Here is a 14,802-nt window from a genome sequence, read left to right on the forward strand (position 1 = left end):
GAGGTGGGAGTAAAGAATCTCACCCCTCATTTCCACACTGTTAAAGATAACAAACACTGCTGATAAAACTGTCAATACCCTGCAGTTGTTTACCACAAACTAACAAATCCTGCTATCTGTAGAGCATACAGAGGGTCCGCTGCCTCTGAGGGTCTCTCTGAATGGACTGAGGGTCGTTGTGTAAACAGGGGAGGAGAGGAGTCCTTCAACAGGCTCAGATTTAAAGTGGAGATAGAGGAGAAGAAGAAAAAGAAGCTGAGAGGTGGAGGTGGAGATAAGAGCGCGCGCATGCACACAAAAACACACACACAAACACGTACGTCCAGCCTGTGAGCAGCGCGCGCACCCCTCAAGAGGAGGAGGAACCAGAAATCTTCGCTGGTTTACTTAACATCACTTCCCCACCGCCGGGAAAGCAAACACGCTGGTGAAGCTGCAGAGGAAGAGGAGTGAGTGTCTGCACAAAGCTGTCAGCTGTCTGCACCCGGAGCCTCGCGACACTCAGCTCGTGCTCCGTATACTACTACTACTACTACTACTACTACTTGTACTCACGCGCTTACTTTACAAGTGATTTAACCGGGAAACTTGTGAAGAGTCCGCGGAGTCTGCTCGGCATGGAGACTCGACTGCTGTGACTGCTGGACGGATTTTTCCTGACATTTCTTCTCACCGAAAAATGGTAAGTGTTAAAAACTCCGAGAAACGATTTTCTTCACGTGCTTGCTTTTATTGTGACTTGTAATATCGCGTGCGTTCATGTCAGTTAAATTATTAAACAAAATAGGCAACTCGGTAGGCTAGACGTTACCTGTTTGCTAAGGTAATTGTATGCTAATGTCCTCCATTAATTCAAAATATCGTGGGCTATCTTTGTTTATATTTAGTTTACATATACATAATTGTTTATTTAGGACAAAGGTAAATTTAGGAAGGCTAGTAATTTTTGACCCCTAAAAACTTGTGTGTGTCCAAGAGTCTCGCGAGACACAATAACGATAATTTAACACCGCGAAAACTTCAATTGAATTTTTCCTGATAGGGCCTATAATTTTTCGGTTAGAACTCTAAACCAATAGCTTCATCTTATTCCTCAAAATGATTTTATACTCAGGAAAATATTGATATAAATAATAACAAAGAGGCCTATTATGTCATGTAAGTATCTGAAAATTAAGCCACTGGTGGACTAAAGGCCTTGAAGTTGGAAATTTATCTACCATAGTTATCCCTGACTTAAAAAGGATCTTAAGGCCTTAATCAACATATGATATCAGTTAAGTAGACATAATATTTTGATATTTTCTTATGCATATTTTAACAGTTTTTTAGAGAAATAGCCTTTGTGTCCTCCTCTGCCTTTTCAAAAGATGATGGAGGAAAAAATATGAGGCACCTTCCCTCAGATTGAGCTCCTTTGTTTTTCTTGGTGCTGCTTGAGTCGGTGCAGCGTTTTTGGCTCGCCTTAACTACAGAAGATTACACCCAAATCACTGACACCCCCTCTGCAGCCATGCAGGGACCCTCATTAAGAAAATTAGGGGAGCCTCGCTAAGCATTTTTCAAAGGCTGGCATTCATATTTTTCAAGGACCCCTTCATGGCTCCAGACTTGAAGCTCACACATACTGTGTTCTTTTGCCAACCATTTAAATCACCTTTAAACTTTTTCTATCAGCGGCACACATGGAAGTGTGAGGATTAATGGGGCTCTTTGCTGTGGGACATGGTGTAAATACCCCGACTTAAAGCAAAGAAATCTGACATTGTATTTTATTTCAAGTTCTGAGAGATTTACCAAATACTTAAACTATGAAATAAATCAGATATGGACAGTTTTGATACAAGTAAAAACGTGTTTCTTTTGAGCCATTAAATATTGGTTAAAAATGCTTAATAAATGCACCCTGGAGTTTATTTTTTAAATTGAAAATTTCCATTTAATTGCAAGGAAACAAAGTTTAACTTTTAGGTGTTTCCCTCTTCAAAAATGCCCATCATTTCCAAACCATTAAAATAAAGTTGGCCCATCTATCTCCAATCCAAAATGTACCTGCAGTTGTAATGTAAGGCTAAAATATGAGTCTTATTAATTTCGTATAGTCGCTGTATCAGATTCAGGTCTGTGGCAGATTATAAATCTCAGTAAGTCTTCTTTATATACCTGTAGTTTAACTTCCACAAATAACATCCAGAGATCTTGCCATAGGGTGGTGGGAGGCGTCTCAGACCACATACTGCAGGTATGTTTTTGGGGCGTGTTTGATTTAACACTGCGGTTTGTCTCTTAATAACATTAGGCCTCATTTCTGGACTCCCAGGACTCTCCACGGCAGGCCCTTGACCCTCTCAGTCTCTCTCTCTCTCTCTCTCTCTCTTCAGCCTTCATGGTTCTTATTACCGCCTCTAATAAATTGTGAATAAGCGGCAGCCCCAAAAAGTCCCGAGCTGTGGAGAATTCCCCATCCTGTAGCACAAGGCACCCCCTCTTAAGAAAACACAAATTAATTCCAAAGCCCTTCTGAAGCCAAACGTTTGTGGAATGATAAATATTTTGTTAGGAAGCTCTGAGCTTCCTGACTTTATCTGCACCGATTTCATTATATTTTCTTCACATCCGCACCGTTTCTTCATGTCTTTGAGCTCCTGTGCATCCCTCTGCTTAGCTCTGACTCTATCTGCCTTGATGGCTGCCGTGCTCACTTGAACTCTGGGTTCATCCAGGGCACTTCTGTTGACCCATAAAATATTATTCACTCCATCCTCTAGCCTTTAATATAATCCCCCACATTTATTGTCTGCTTTTGACTAAGTTCATTGTAATTGTTTGGAAGGGAAGTTAGTCTTTGCTAAGTTAAGAGCTGCTTTTTTTCCATTAACATTTTATTCACCATTCATTCGTGCTAACTGTTTGAATTTTTCGCTTCACAGGCACACAGAGCGCATTTGTCTAAATTTATGATTTAATAACCTGCTTATTTAAAGCACAAGGATGCTAGACGTAAGTGTGAAACATTTAATGAACACGCGTGTGTTATTTTTGATGGGGGTGCATGACATTGGATTTTTGCTGATATCTAATATACTAATCTTTATATATTCATTTTAGCTGACACCAAAATATAAATGTAGTTTAGACCTCAAATGACTTTTAAGGAATTAGTTTGAACAAAGAAAATGACTTCGGCTAACAGTCTGTTGATCTCGTCTGAAACTTTGCAGACGTATTCATACATGCGGCCAATATGTATAGGCCGATGAGATCAGTCAATATAATCGCTGTAAACATCAGCAGAAATTTTCCTAACTGCAGATACTGATCACTGAGTTTTTGAGCTAATATCTGCTGCTGCTGACATCCTGTCGTTAATCATGCATCCCTAATTTTTTAACAGGTTAAGGTGACAAGTGTCGATAAATATATTATTTTTTATGGTTTTTGTTTAAACACTAACAAATTTAATTCTATTTTGAATTTGCAAAATAGACCCTAAATTGTATCAAATCCTAATAAGTGAGCTTTTTTCAAAAGTGTAATCAATAAAATAGTGTGTTTTTTTTATTTTTGCTTCATCTTTTAGTATTTGCTAATAATTTACACCTAAAGCAAACATGCAATAATTTCATTCGCTTTTTATGTTGAGGAGGTTTGGTAGAAAAATAGCACATGAAGAAAAGTCAAGTCATAAAAGGAGCAGCAAAAAGTGCAGGAAATTGAGTAGTTTATTATTTTCCGACTGTAGGTCAATTAAATTAGGATTTTTATGTTTTCTAGTGCGTTTTAGGTTTCAGCTCATGAAAATTGCCTCTGAACTTTATACAACTTCAGAAGTCGCAGACATGAATGTAGCCTGATATGTGCAGCTTTCCACATTAAACAGCAGCCCTGAGCAGATCATAATGCTTGAATGATGCTAGGTTGAAGCACACAGTGATGCATCAACTGTTGGAAAAGGAAGATGATAAAGTTTTTAGGTCTAAAGGTTTCTTGTGTGAGATATAAGTTGTGCATCCTCTATGTTATGATGCCACTGATGTATGAGTGAATCTGCATGTACGCTCTGCTGCGCCCTGAAACTAAAGATCAGGAATAAAAAGAGTTGACTGCAACACCGTAGGCTGATCTGCTGACTCTCGAATTTGAGCCATGCAAGATCTCCCACTTCCCCCTAAATGCTTTCTCCTCTCCCTCCTTTCCTCCCTTATTTAATTCCATAAAGCCCCAGAGAGCACCCGGGGAGGCCCCGTGGATATATGTATGTGTAAGACCCTGAGCTGTCAGCAGACAACAGCTGTCCGTCTCTCTTTCTATCTCCCCTCTCCTTATCTCATCTCTAGAGCGGTGAAGCCACACACATCGCAGCCTGCAGTGACCGTATTTCATTTTTTCCTGCCTAATAATAACAGTTTGGGTACTTTCCACTGAAAGGAGAATTTAATAATTTGCAGCAGCTCTGGGACTATACTTTTAAATGTCAGAATATTTCTCCAGCTTCACTATTTTTCACTGAATCTTTTCCTCAATGAAGTTTTCTTTTCCAGTTTCAGCCTTCTTATCTCATTTTTCCTGCATTCTTATGTCTCCAAAAAGGCATAAATCACTCCCTTGCTCTCTCTTTTCTCTCTCTCTCGCTCACACAGGCTCGCACAGTAAATCTAACAGTAAAGAAGTAATTGGACCTCGGCCCGTCTGTGTCGCCGGTGAGTTTCAGCTACCAGTGAGCTCCGTCTGGCCAGCTGTTAGCAACTAGGGCGGCCGCTCTCTGTATCTGCTGGGGAGACTGATGGAGGGCGAACCTTTTTGTCCTAATGACTAATAAAGCAGCCTGTCTGAGTGCGTTTATGTGTGGACATGTGTGTGTGAGTTCATTAGAGAGGGTAGGGGCTCTCATGCAGTCAGGCGTGTGTCAGTTTCGAGTGTGCTTGTGTGACAACCCTCATCACTGGACCAGATGTTTTTTTTTTTTCTTTTACCTGGGAGTCGGACCACCATCTGACTGGGGTCAGCCGCTACTCCAGGCTGCAGGGAGGTCTGCCAGCTGTCCCCCACTCTGACCCTCGTCCCGGGGCACTGGTTCTGAGGGAGTCAGAGTCTGGGCCTTGGGGTAGGTGGTCCTTCTTGGAGTTGGTTGGCGGGTTATTAGATATATACAAGTGTGAGCGTCAGGATTTGGGCGGTGAAATTGGGCAAAGTAAAGAAATAGGAAGGCATATCGAGGAAGAAAACAGGAAAATAGAGGCACTGGCATTGTTGAATAAGGAGGTTTTGATTACTGGGGGGCTAAAGGGGGGCCTCTGGCATTAAAGCAGTCTTGTTGCAGGGAGTTAGTCAAGTGGAAAGGGACGGCCACCAAGCCTGAGAGGTAAAGTTACAAAGTGGAGAGGGAGCTGGCGACAGATTCCCCGCTGCTAGAGATTAATCGAGCCTCTCTTACAGTCACATTTTGTTGCTTTTAAGGATTTAACGATACCTCACTATACATTTAAAACAATTACAGTCAAATGAAATCAATTTGATTAAATATATATATTGCAAAGGGCCTATTTTTGCTGTAGACTTCCGTTGTTCAACATCAGCAGCTGAAAGGTTGCAGACATGATGGATGTAAGTGAAGATATACTCTTTTGAGTGTCAGAATGCATCCTGTCTCATACTGGGAATATAGATGTGAGGTGAGCAAACAAAAAAGAGAAATTGCATGAAACCAGTGAACTGCAGAAACAGTACAACCAGCATGATGCAGCCCCACAACACAATTATTAAAAGATAAAATTTACAGTATTGGAAAAAGTATGGAAAAGCTTTATTTTGCCATTTATTTTCAGACAGTTAAAACCAAAGAATCATATTTATGCAGAAATTTACTTCTGTCTTAGGCCTATAAAAATTTATATCTTCAAAAATTGTAATAAAATCGTAGTGATGAGGGGGTGTGTATTGTGGGTGAAGCTGGGCAATATGACCTAATATTGAAATCATGCTATTTTTTCCCCGTTATGGTATTATTCTGCACTATTGCATAATAGTGATAACTCATTTAAATGCATGTTGATGTGCTTCACCTCTCCCTCTCTCCCTTTAAGCTGCTACTGCCAATGCAAAATATCTTGATGTGGAAAAAAACACCCAAGCGAAATAACCTCTACAGACTTTTATTGGGAAGAACTTGTCAGAAATCAGGTTTTATCATTGTTGTAATTTTGGCAGAGAAACCAGCAAGTGTAATAAGCTACCGTGTTTACAGCTGCTTCACCGACCTCGTTTCATGCCACAGCCTGCTTCTCCAAATCATCATGGGCTTAAAAATAACCGCATCATGACTTCAAACAGTTTAAGTGTTTGAGTTTAAACAGTTTTTAAGCCTGTATAACACAAGTCCCTGCAGCACTGGGCTCAAGTCGAACCCACTTGCTCCATTGCAGCTCACAGCTTGTGTTGAAGCCTCAGATAAGCCAAAAAAGGCACTGTGCAAAGCAAGCAGACTCGCTGTATGTTGCTGTTATTATACACATTAAACGGACTCATTACTGTGCTGCAGGTTAGTTTGGCTGACACAAATGGTTAATGTTTGGATTGGTACCTGGCTGCTCTTTAGTATCAGAGCAAAATATGCTGATGACCGGACTCAGGCTGGGCTTGTGTCTTTCAGATATCACTCTGCTTCACTAACAGTTATGCCTCATGTGATGCAAGGTGTTGCAAATATCTATTCCATGGCAGAAATATGACGGTCATTTTGCCATCGGTATCAGCTGATATTGGCCCTGTTCACAAATCAGCAAATAATGTGGCATGAACAGATATGAGTAGCCAGTGTTTTTCTGATGTGTTTGATCAATGAGAATCAATAAGAATTGTTTTAATGGGCAGAAGAATTCACCTCTTAGACAAACTCTGACATGTTGAATGGTCAGACATGAGGAAAAATGTTAAAATAGTGGGAGTCTGACACCAAAAACTGATGAGAATATTAGCATTGGCTATTAGTATCATTATCAGTCTTAATTTTCAAGTCTGCATCCCTAATGAATTGCATGAAGACTTGAGTGTATCCTTACATTCCAATTTCTTTTTAAGGCAGATCTGCCTCCTTAACTCATCTGTTCATTTTCCATTAATTTACTAAATGTATTATTTAGACTGCTGAGTGTTTATGTGACGTTGCTCTGACTCTCATGTGTACTTTTAAAACAGGTTTCTCAAGTTTTCTTCAATTTTGGTTGATGATGTAAACATTAAATCTGTAGACGTTAGCGCAACGTCTGTGTGAAACCTCAACGAGATGGATCACTCTGATAGAGAAACGGGTGACAGAAGTGTGGAAACACCTTACTCCTTGTTTTTGCATTTTAACTGCCTCAGCAAATGTCAGACTTTGTCTGTGGAGTCAACAGAAAGAAGACGGTTAGCGGTGAGATTAGCATTTTTCCCAACATCAGAAGTGAGCCATGTTGCTCTTTTTAGCTGTGTTGTCGCTCACGGAGATCTTTGTCTGTGTGTAAACAGAAATAATCTGTTAATTGACTTTGGCATCACTGAGTTGTTGTGTAGTGTAAGCAGATTAGCACAAGAATGCAGGCAAAACGTGCCATGATAGCTCACTTTGAGTCCTATTTAAATGCCTTTATAATGTTAATCAATGAAAACACATTTACATTTGATGGACCCTTTTAGTTTTCTGGCTCCTGAGGTCAAGTTGTGGAGGGATTTTTCAGTCCTTAACTTTTTTAGTAGATCTGCAAGTCTGAGCTTCCCTCCTGTTTAGCCCCTAAACCACCTTTAATTTGCCTAAGAAAACAATAATTATAAACATCCCTCAGTCTTGTATTACTTGATTAATTACACATGTGTCACCAATTTCCACAAGATACTCTTTGGAGCAGAGACATTCAACATTTTCCTGTTTCTGTGCTTAACAACGTCTGTGCCCGACAATAAAAATTTGAAGAGTAATAATCCTTCATACAAGTTTTAATCTGCCAGAACAACCAAGCAGACAGCTTTGCTACTGTTTATTTGTATCTATTTGTTTATTAATAGTTATGTGCAAGGATCAGAAAGTATCTGCTGCGTCTGTGTAAGGTTTATTTAGGAATAATTAGTCTTATCCAGATAGCTGCATCCTCCAAGAGGCCTCAGACTCTATTTCTGGTATTATTTTAGTGATTTTAAACTCTCAGCAGAGAACGATTACACTATTTTTGTGCTTCTTAAAATGAAAAAAGGTTAAAAACAAAATCAGCAGTGTTGCATTGTGCCCTATGCAGTTAAAGGGGGCAGTAGCTGGCAGATGGCACTGACATTTCCCTGAAAGTGTCACACAAACTCAAATACTGGGCCCTTGTTCTGAGTCTTTTATCACAGAGGCTGAGAGAGAGCGATTGTGTGCAGCAACGATTCAACCCCCAACCTTGCCTAAGGCTTTTTAAATGACTGTCCAAATTGTAGCTCCAGGTGGGGTCCCATATGGCCCGATTACAGAGCAGCGAGTCACCTCGACGAGCAGAACCAAAATGTTTCATTAAAAGGTCAAAGCATCTGAGGGTCATAGCAGTGTGGGAACAGACTCATCAGAACGTGTGATGATTTCACTGCAAACAGACTCTTGAAGATTATGCAAATAACTTTTTGATTTAAATGATTGAGATAACACACACACCCTTCACAGGAAATTCAATGAACTGTGACTAACCATTGACCTCAGTGTCTAACTACACAAAGCTGATTGACGTAGATAAAGTCCTGAGTCACCTCATTGTGGATTCCAAACTTTGTTGACGTTATTCAAAGTAGACAGCTGGGCATGTATTTGAAAAGGTGATGGGAATTTTTAGGATAGATTTTTGCATTTAGTGAGATCCAGCATTAAGTGCTTGATGAAACTTGTGATATTTCAGGGTTTTTGCACTGAATAATAAACAAGAAATCATTAAGACATATTTTTCAGAAATCTTTTTCTGACACTCATTTGTGACCCTCTGGTTAGAGCTTTGTGACCCACTTTTGGGTCCCAACCCACCAGTTGAGAACCATTTTCACATACCTTTCACTGATAACAATAATTCACATTTCTTGAAAGTTCATCTTCAGTCAGCCGGAAGGCAAGGTGCTTTAATTTTAAATGCCTTTTATAACTTGTTATGACTTTTAATGTCAGAATCAAGAGAGAGAGGGGTGACACCTGAATTTTCTATAACTGTTTCAAATCAAGAGGAAGATTTATATTTTGGTGCAGACTACAGAAACAAAAAAATCCAGCAGGATTTGAATACATGACTACCAAGAAAGCTACAATAAATAAAACCTGATTGTATCACAATGAATCTTACAGTATTTTATGGTGTCAAACTGAGCCGTAAAGTGGTATTGTATTTTGTTATGCCACATCTTGCATTGTTTCTTATCATAGTAGTAGTAGTAAAAAGTGTTGTTATATTGTAAAGTATTATATTGCAACTAAACTAAACAGTTATTGCATCTCACTCTACTTATGTAGCTGGCTTTTCAATCCTTCTTTTGTATTCCTCTGTAGGTAACTAAACTTTGCCCTTGGAGGTGTTTGGATTACAGATGGTCCCAACAGTTTTGTTTTGAGTGGAGCTTGTTTTTAGTGTGATGACTTCCACAGTAAAGCAGCTTGTTTGCACATCTAGATCATTATTTGTTTCTGTCGTCTTCTACTAAATCAACAGCTTAGTCTAACAACAGGTAAATCTGCATGAAGTCTATGTTCCTTTAACTATATCAAATAGCAGGTCAACTTAAGCACAGCCCTCCGTCCCGTGATGTAATCCATCAGCACAAAGGCTAGAACTTGATATCCGTGAAAGAAGCAGTGGTCTAGCAGAACCCTGAGACCCAGGTGAAGCTGGTGGGACTGGCCTTGTGGCCCCGCGGCCCCCCTGTGGCCCCCTGTGGCCCTGCTGGGTTTGTTTTAGCTTCAGTTTCATCTCTCGGCTCTCCACATCTCTGCTGAGCTCTGCTCATCTTCCCTCCGGTGTCCTGCAGTTCCCATGGCCTTGTGCGCCCTCCTCCCAGGCCTCACCCTGAACCAGGAAGTGCCTTTGCTATCACGCACACTTTTTTTGTGTTTGTGTTTGTGCATGTGTATGTGAGTGCAGGTCAGACTGTTGTAGGGATGCAGCTGAAGTCAAGAGGACTCTGAACAGGCGTTGCTCTCACTTTTGATCCCTGGAAAAGCAAAGAAAAGCAGCACTTTCTTATTTTTCCTCCATGCTGAGGGATCAGTGTTGCTCTCTGAAGCTTCACAGTCTGTAAAGGTCAGATCAGGGTCTCTGACCGCTACAAGGGTGATTTCTTAAGTAGGTTTGTCACACCACAATTTTAAAGTACAATATGATACTGTTAAAAATCAAACCATAACTAAACAAGTTGGCCAACAGGAATGGCTAGGCCCCAGAACAGCCCAGTAAATATGAATAATTTAATAGTTAGGGGTAGACCAATTATCACCCTGGCCGATTATTGTTGCCATTAGTTTGTATTTTTAAAATCAGTATCTGCATTTTATTTTATTGATAATTGATACAAATTAATTTAAGGCTGTGATACTCCAGTACGAGGTGTGTCTTCCCCTCTGGCTTTATTTTCACTCCCTACCGTCTCACTTAATGTCCCACCCACAGCCCTATCTGATTGGCTTGATGTCACACAACTACCAGCCAACCAGCACTGAGGCCTGGGTGCCACTGGCACAGAAAGTGTACTGCATCCCTTCCTGAGCTAGTGATTGATGGTTTATTTTCCTTCATTTGTCAAGATGTCAAGATTTATTAATAATAACTGCTGGTTAACTGACATTACTGCGTCCTAACATTTGTGTTCTGTAAGTCTGCCCTCAACACTGATGTTAAAAATAAAAGCTTTTAAGAAGAGGGAGTTGAGATCTTAAACAGCTAACAACAGCTAAAATCTGTGTTGCTGATTTCAAGTGGTCATGAATAATAAGGTGTAAATAAACTGTTATTTCTTTCATTTAGAGTGGGCTATATGTCTTTGCAAACTTCCATGGACCCCTCAGCTTGGCTCAGAAAGCTTTCCTCTTTCCCGGGTTATGTCCTACACACCTTGTTTTGGGTCATTCCTTATTTTTGATCAACTCAAATTGTTAATTCTTTATACTAAGATCCCTGCAGTACGTGTAAATTAATAGTTAAGGAGCAATTTAGAAGAACTTAATAGATTTGTGAACCTTTATTAATCTATATTTGATTCATGGATTAATTGAAAAATAATTTTTTTTTACAAGCAATTGCAAAGCTACATGATCTTTTTCCAGCTCAGAAATAGACAATACATTCTGCCTTTATCTCCCAGGCTTTAGAGACAAAATCTGCTGTAACGAAGGTTAAAACAGAACCCAGGTTTTTATAATCATCCACCCAAAAGAAGTCAGCGTTATTTAAAGAAGTGCTCCTAAAAAGAGCATCCCTGAAATCATCAGAAATTAGAAGGTAAATCAGAAAATGAATCTCGTTCTCAGTTTTCCCAAAGTCACTATATGAATGTTAAAGTTGCACAAACATGATTAACATTGAAAAGTTATTTTGATTTATACTAATAAGACACTTAGAGGCTCTTACTAAGATGTTTATTAAGATTAGCATGACTATAAAACAAGTGCTCGTAAGACACATTGGGTTTTTTGTTGAAATTTTATATAGGTAGCTATATTTGATATTGATTAAATGTTGATTAACATTCATAACTCTACATATTAACACTTTAGTAAGGCTTATTTAACACTCTCTAATGAGAGCCCATTAGGGTCTTACAAGTACTAATCATCACACTAATGTATTACTGTATATGTTATTATTTATGCTACTAAACATCTTATTAATCTTGTTTAAAGCAGGTTTATAAACTGATCAGTCTCTTACAAGAGCCTATACCTGTCTTATGAGCACTAATGTTACCAATATTAACATTAATTTGTAAGATTAATTAACAACTTATCAATGTTCATAGTATAAGAATTGTAAACAGCTCTTTGAGAGCATATGCATATTTTGAAAGCGCTAATTAATGATTGTTTTTATGAAGTTCTATAGCTATCAGTTCTGATCGGAGCTTTATTGTCTCACAGGGAAAAATTTGGTTTTCAGGTAGTGGTACAAGAACAGTTAACAGTTAAAAACAACCTAATTTACATTAACAAGGTACGTCATCTGTAGCAGCATGTAACCAACACTGATTTAGAAAGAATCCTCCATTTCTCATATGAAATTTTCATCATAAACTGCATAACAGAACATTCAAAAATGAATGTAAAATGTGAGAACTATCAAATGATCACAGCCCTCCTAAAAGGTTGTTCTAAAAACACTAAAATCATTATCAACACCACAAGGAAAGTGCATTTAAGGGTTGTGTAAGTTCAGTGCATTAATTGCACATGGGACAAAAGAGAATTGGTATCTGTTCAAGCTCTTGGGGGACGATAGAGGTGGGAATCTTTAGGCACCTCACAATTTGATTGATTACAATTACAATTCATATTATTGGTGCATTTTGATGCACTTGGGTTTTTTTTTTTTTTTACATTTGTGTTGTTCTCACTGTGCCCAACATAATAAAAACATTACATTTGTGTTTAGAATAAAATAGATAAACTAAATTATCCTCTAATGTGAGATGATTTTTGGACATTTATAAAGCAATTCAAAATCTTCCACCTCCACATCGCGATGCATCTAAGAATCGATTTGTTCTCCCACCTCTAGGAGCTGATATCTCCTTCCAGAGGGAAGAGGAATGAATTCCTCCAAATGAGGGTGGTATATAATATATATTAAACATCTTAGAATTAACTTAAATGGCAGACAAACTCTTGCATACTGTCTGAATATTACAAGTACACTGCCATGATTTGGAGTCAAAATGTTGTAAAATTAAGACAGTGTTCTCTTTCTTTACCTTGAAATTATTCCTGAAAGTCAGAAGTTATTTTAAAGCTTCTTCTCACTGAAATTTTATAATTAATTCCAACAACAAAGATCATGTTTCTTTCAAACAGGTAGTATTGGAAAGTATCAAAAATTTCTGACAACCACAATGAAAAGTCAAGGGGAGAATTATGAGGCAAAAAACAGTTGTCCAGTTGTGCTAAAATCTGAAAAAAATCTTTTTACAGCACACAGAAGTAAAGATGTTTGACTGGACAGTTTCTGTGGCTGCTTTATGGTGGAGAAACATTTATTTACTCAAAAAACGCTGTGAGCTGTCTTGTGTATTTTTAAAACCAGTGGGGCATCTCCATCAGCTGGAGATGATCTGTTTTCTCTGCTTTTCTGTCAGAAATGTTTTTGTTGAGCATGTGAGAACAACACAGAGGATGCTCTAGGTCATCTCATGTTTATGAAGCTTCTGTTGATCAGTCACTTTGGTCTCATTTTCTACCATGGCTTACTTTTTCCCCTCACCTTTTTCTCTTGCTGCTGTAAAACCTGGCTGCCCCGATAATTCGTGACTGTCATCTGTCTCTGTCGGCGTGTTGTCAGGGAGGTCAGAGGTCGGCGGTTAGCTGCAGCTCTGCCAGATTGGAATGGCCCAGAGGCAAAGAGAGACCAAAACAGAAAAGGGGCAGAGAGAAAGGAGAGAGAGGGAGGCTGGTCAGTGTTATCAGCAGGGTTTCACTAATTAACAAGCGATAGTTGTAATGCTGTTGAGCTACAGGCATATCAGCTTTTATTGTTTTATGACAGCTTTATGTTCAAATCATGATCTGAAATTCTGTGGACAGTTGGTGCATCCCCGTTTTTTTCTTGTTTTTGGTAACAAAGCTCTTTGCTAATATTTTTCAAACCTTGTTGCAGGATTTTTCTTCAAATTAGTCTGAAGATCCCCAGCAATGTTTAGCTATAAGGCCTGATTATCAGTTATAAATGCATCTCAGAGGTGTTGGAGGGAGTTCAGGACATTACTAGGTACCGCACTTCTCAGATTGCTGCACACCCAGTTTCATAAACCATTCTTCATACGATTACATTTTGGAAATTGTCAGGTTGAAACAAAGGTTATGGAAATGTTATATTTTCCTTACATGTTTAAACATGTTTTAAGATACAGTATCTGTTACTTGAATGATCAGTAGTATTGACAAGTACCATAAGCGCTTAAATAACTACATATTTTCAGTCATGTTCTTTACTTAAAGCTGCTGGAGGCAAAAGAGAAAGAGAACACGGCATATTGCATGTGCTGCACAAACTTGAGCACAGCTTAGTTTAAGGCTGGACAAAAATTTAGATCAAAATTACTTGAATCAAAATTTAGATTAAATCAAAATTTGTCCTTCTGAAATTGTTAAACCACAGAAGGTGCACTATTGTTTTTTTTTCTGAAATGTCAAAATGCTGGTTTTAATACTTTCTTGCAGCAGAGATGTTACACTCTACACATCATGCAAGAATAGTTTGTAATATGTCCTACTTTCATTATTGTGAATGTTTTTCTTATTAAAAGATTATGACTTAAAATGATATTTTCCTTCATTACAAAAATTCATGTCAGATTTATGTCAAAATAATCTATAATGATAAGGAACTAAAAATATATTTCAATATTAAATCACAATTGCAATATTTGAAAAAAAAAAAAAATGATTATCTTCCCAAAAAGTTCAGCCCTAGTTTAGATTAGTTGGTCATGGGTTTGTGCCTGGAAAAAATGGCAAGAAGTCTATGATATGCTTTTATTTTGAAGGAAATGTCTCAAATCTTTGCTTCGTAAATATCTCTTGTCCATCAGGCCCCATTTTTCATTAAAAAAAATAGGTTA

The 14,802-nt window shown here is 38.5% G+C and overlaps 1 protein-coding gene across 2 annotated transcripts in view; it reads left to right on the plus strand.

The window, feature by feature from the left end:
• The first annotated feature begins 432 nt into the window (after window positions 1–432).
• The window catches only part of eya2 (EYA transcriptional coactivator and phosphatase 2), a 42,208-nt gene continuing 27,838 nt past the window's right edge, over window positions 433–14,802 (plus strand). For both annotated transcript variants that reach the window (XM_041782976.1, XM_041782977.1), the window contains exon 1: window positions 433–682. The gene's annotated coding sequence lies outside the window, so the exon portion shown is untranslated. The remainder of the gene's footprint in view (window positions 683–14,802) is intronic.

This window comes from Cheilinus undulatus, linkage group 3 (assembly GCF_018320785.1).
Source record: "Cheilinus undulatus linkage group 3, ASM1832078v1, whole genome shotgun sequence".
NCBI lineage: Eukaryota > Metazoa > Chordata > Actinopteri > Labriformes > Labridae > Cheilinus > Cheilinus undulatus.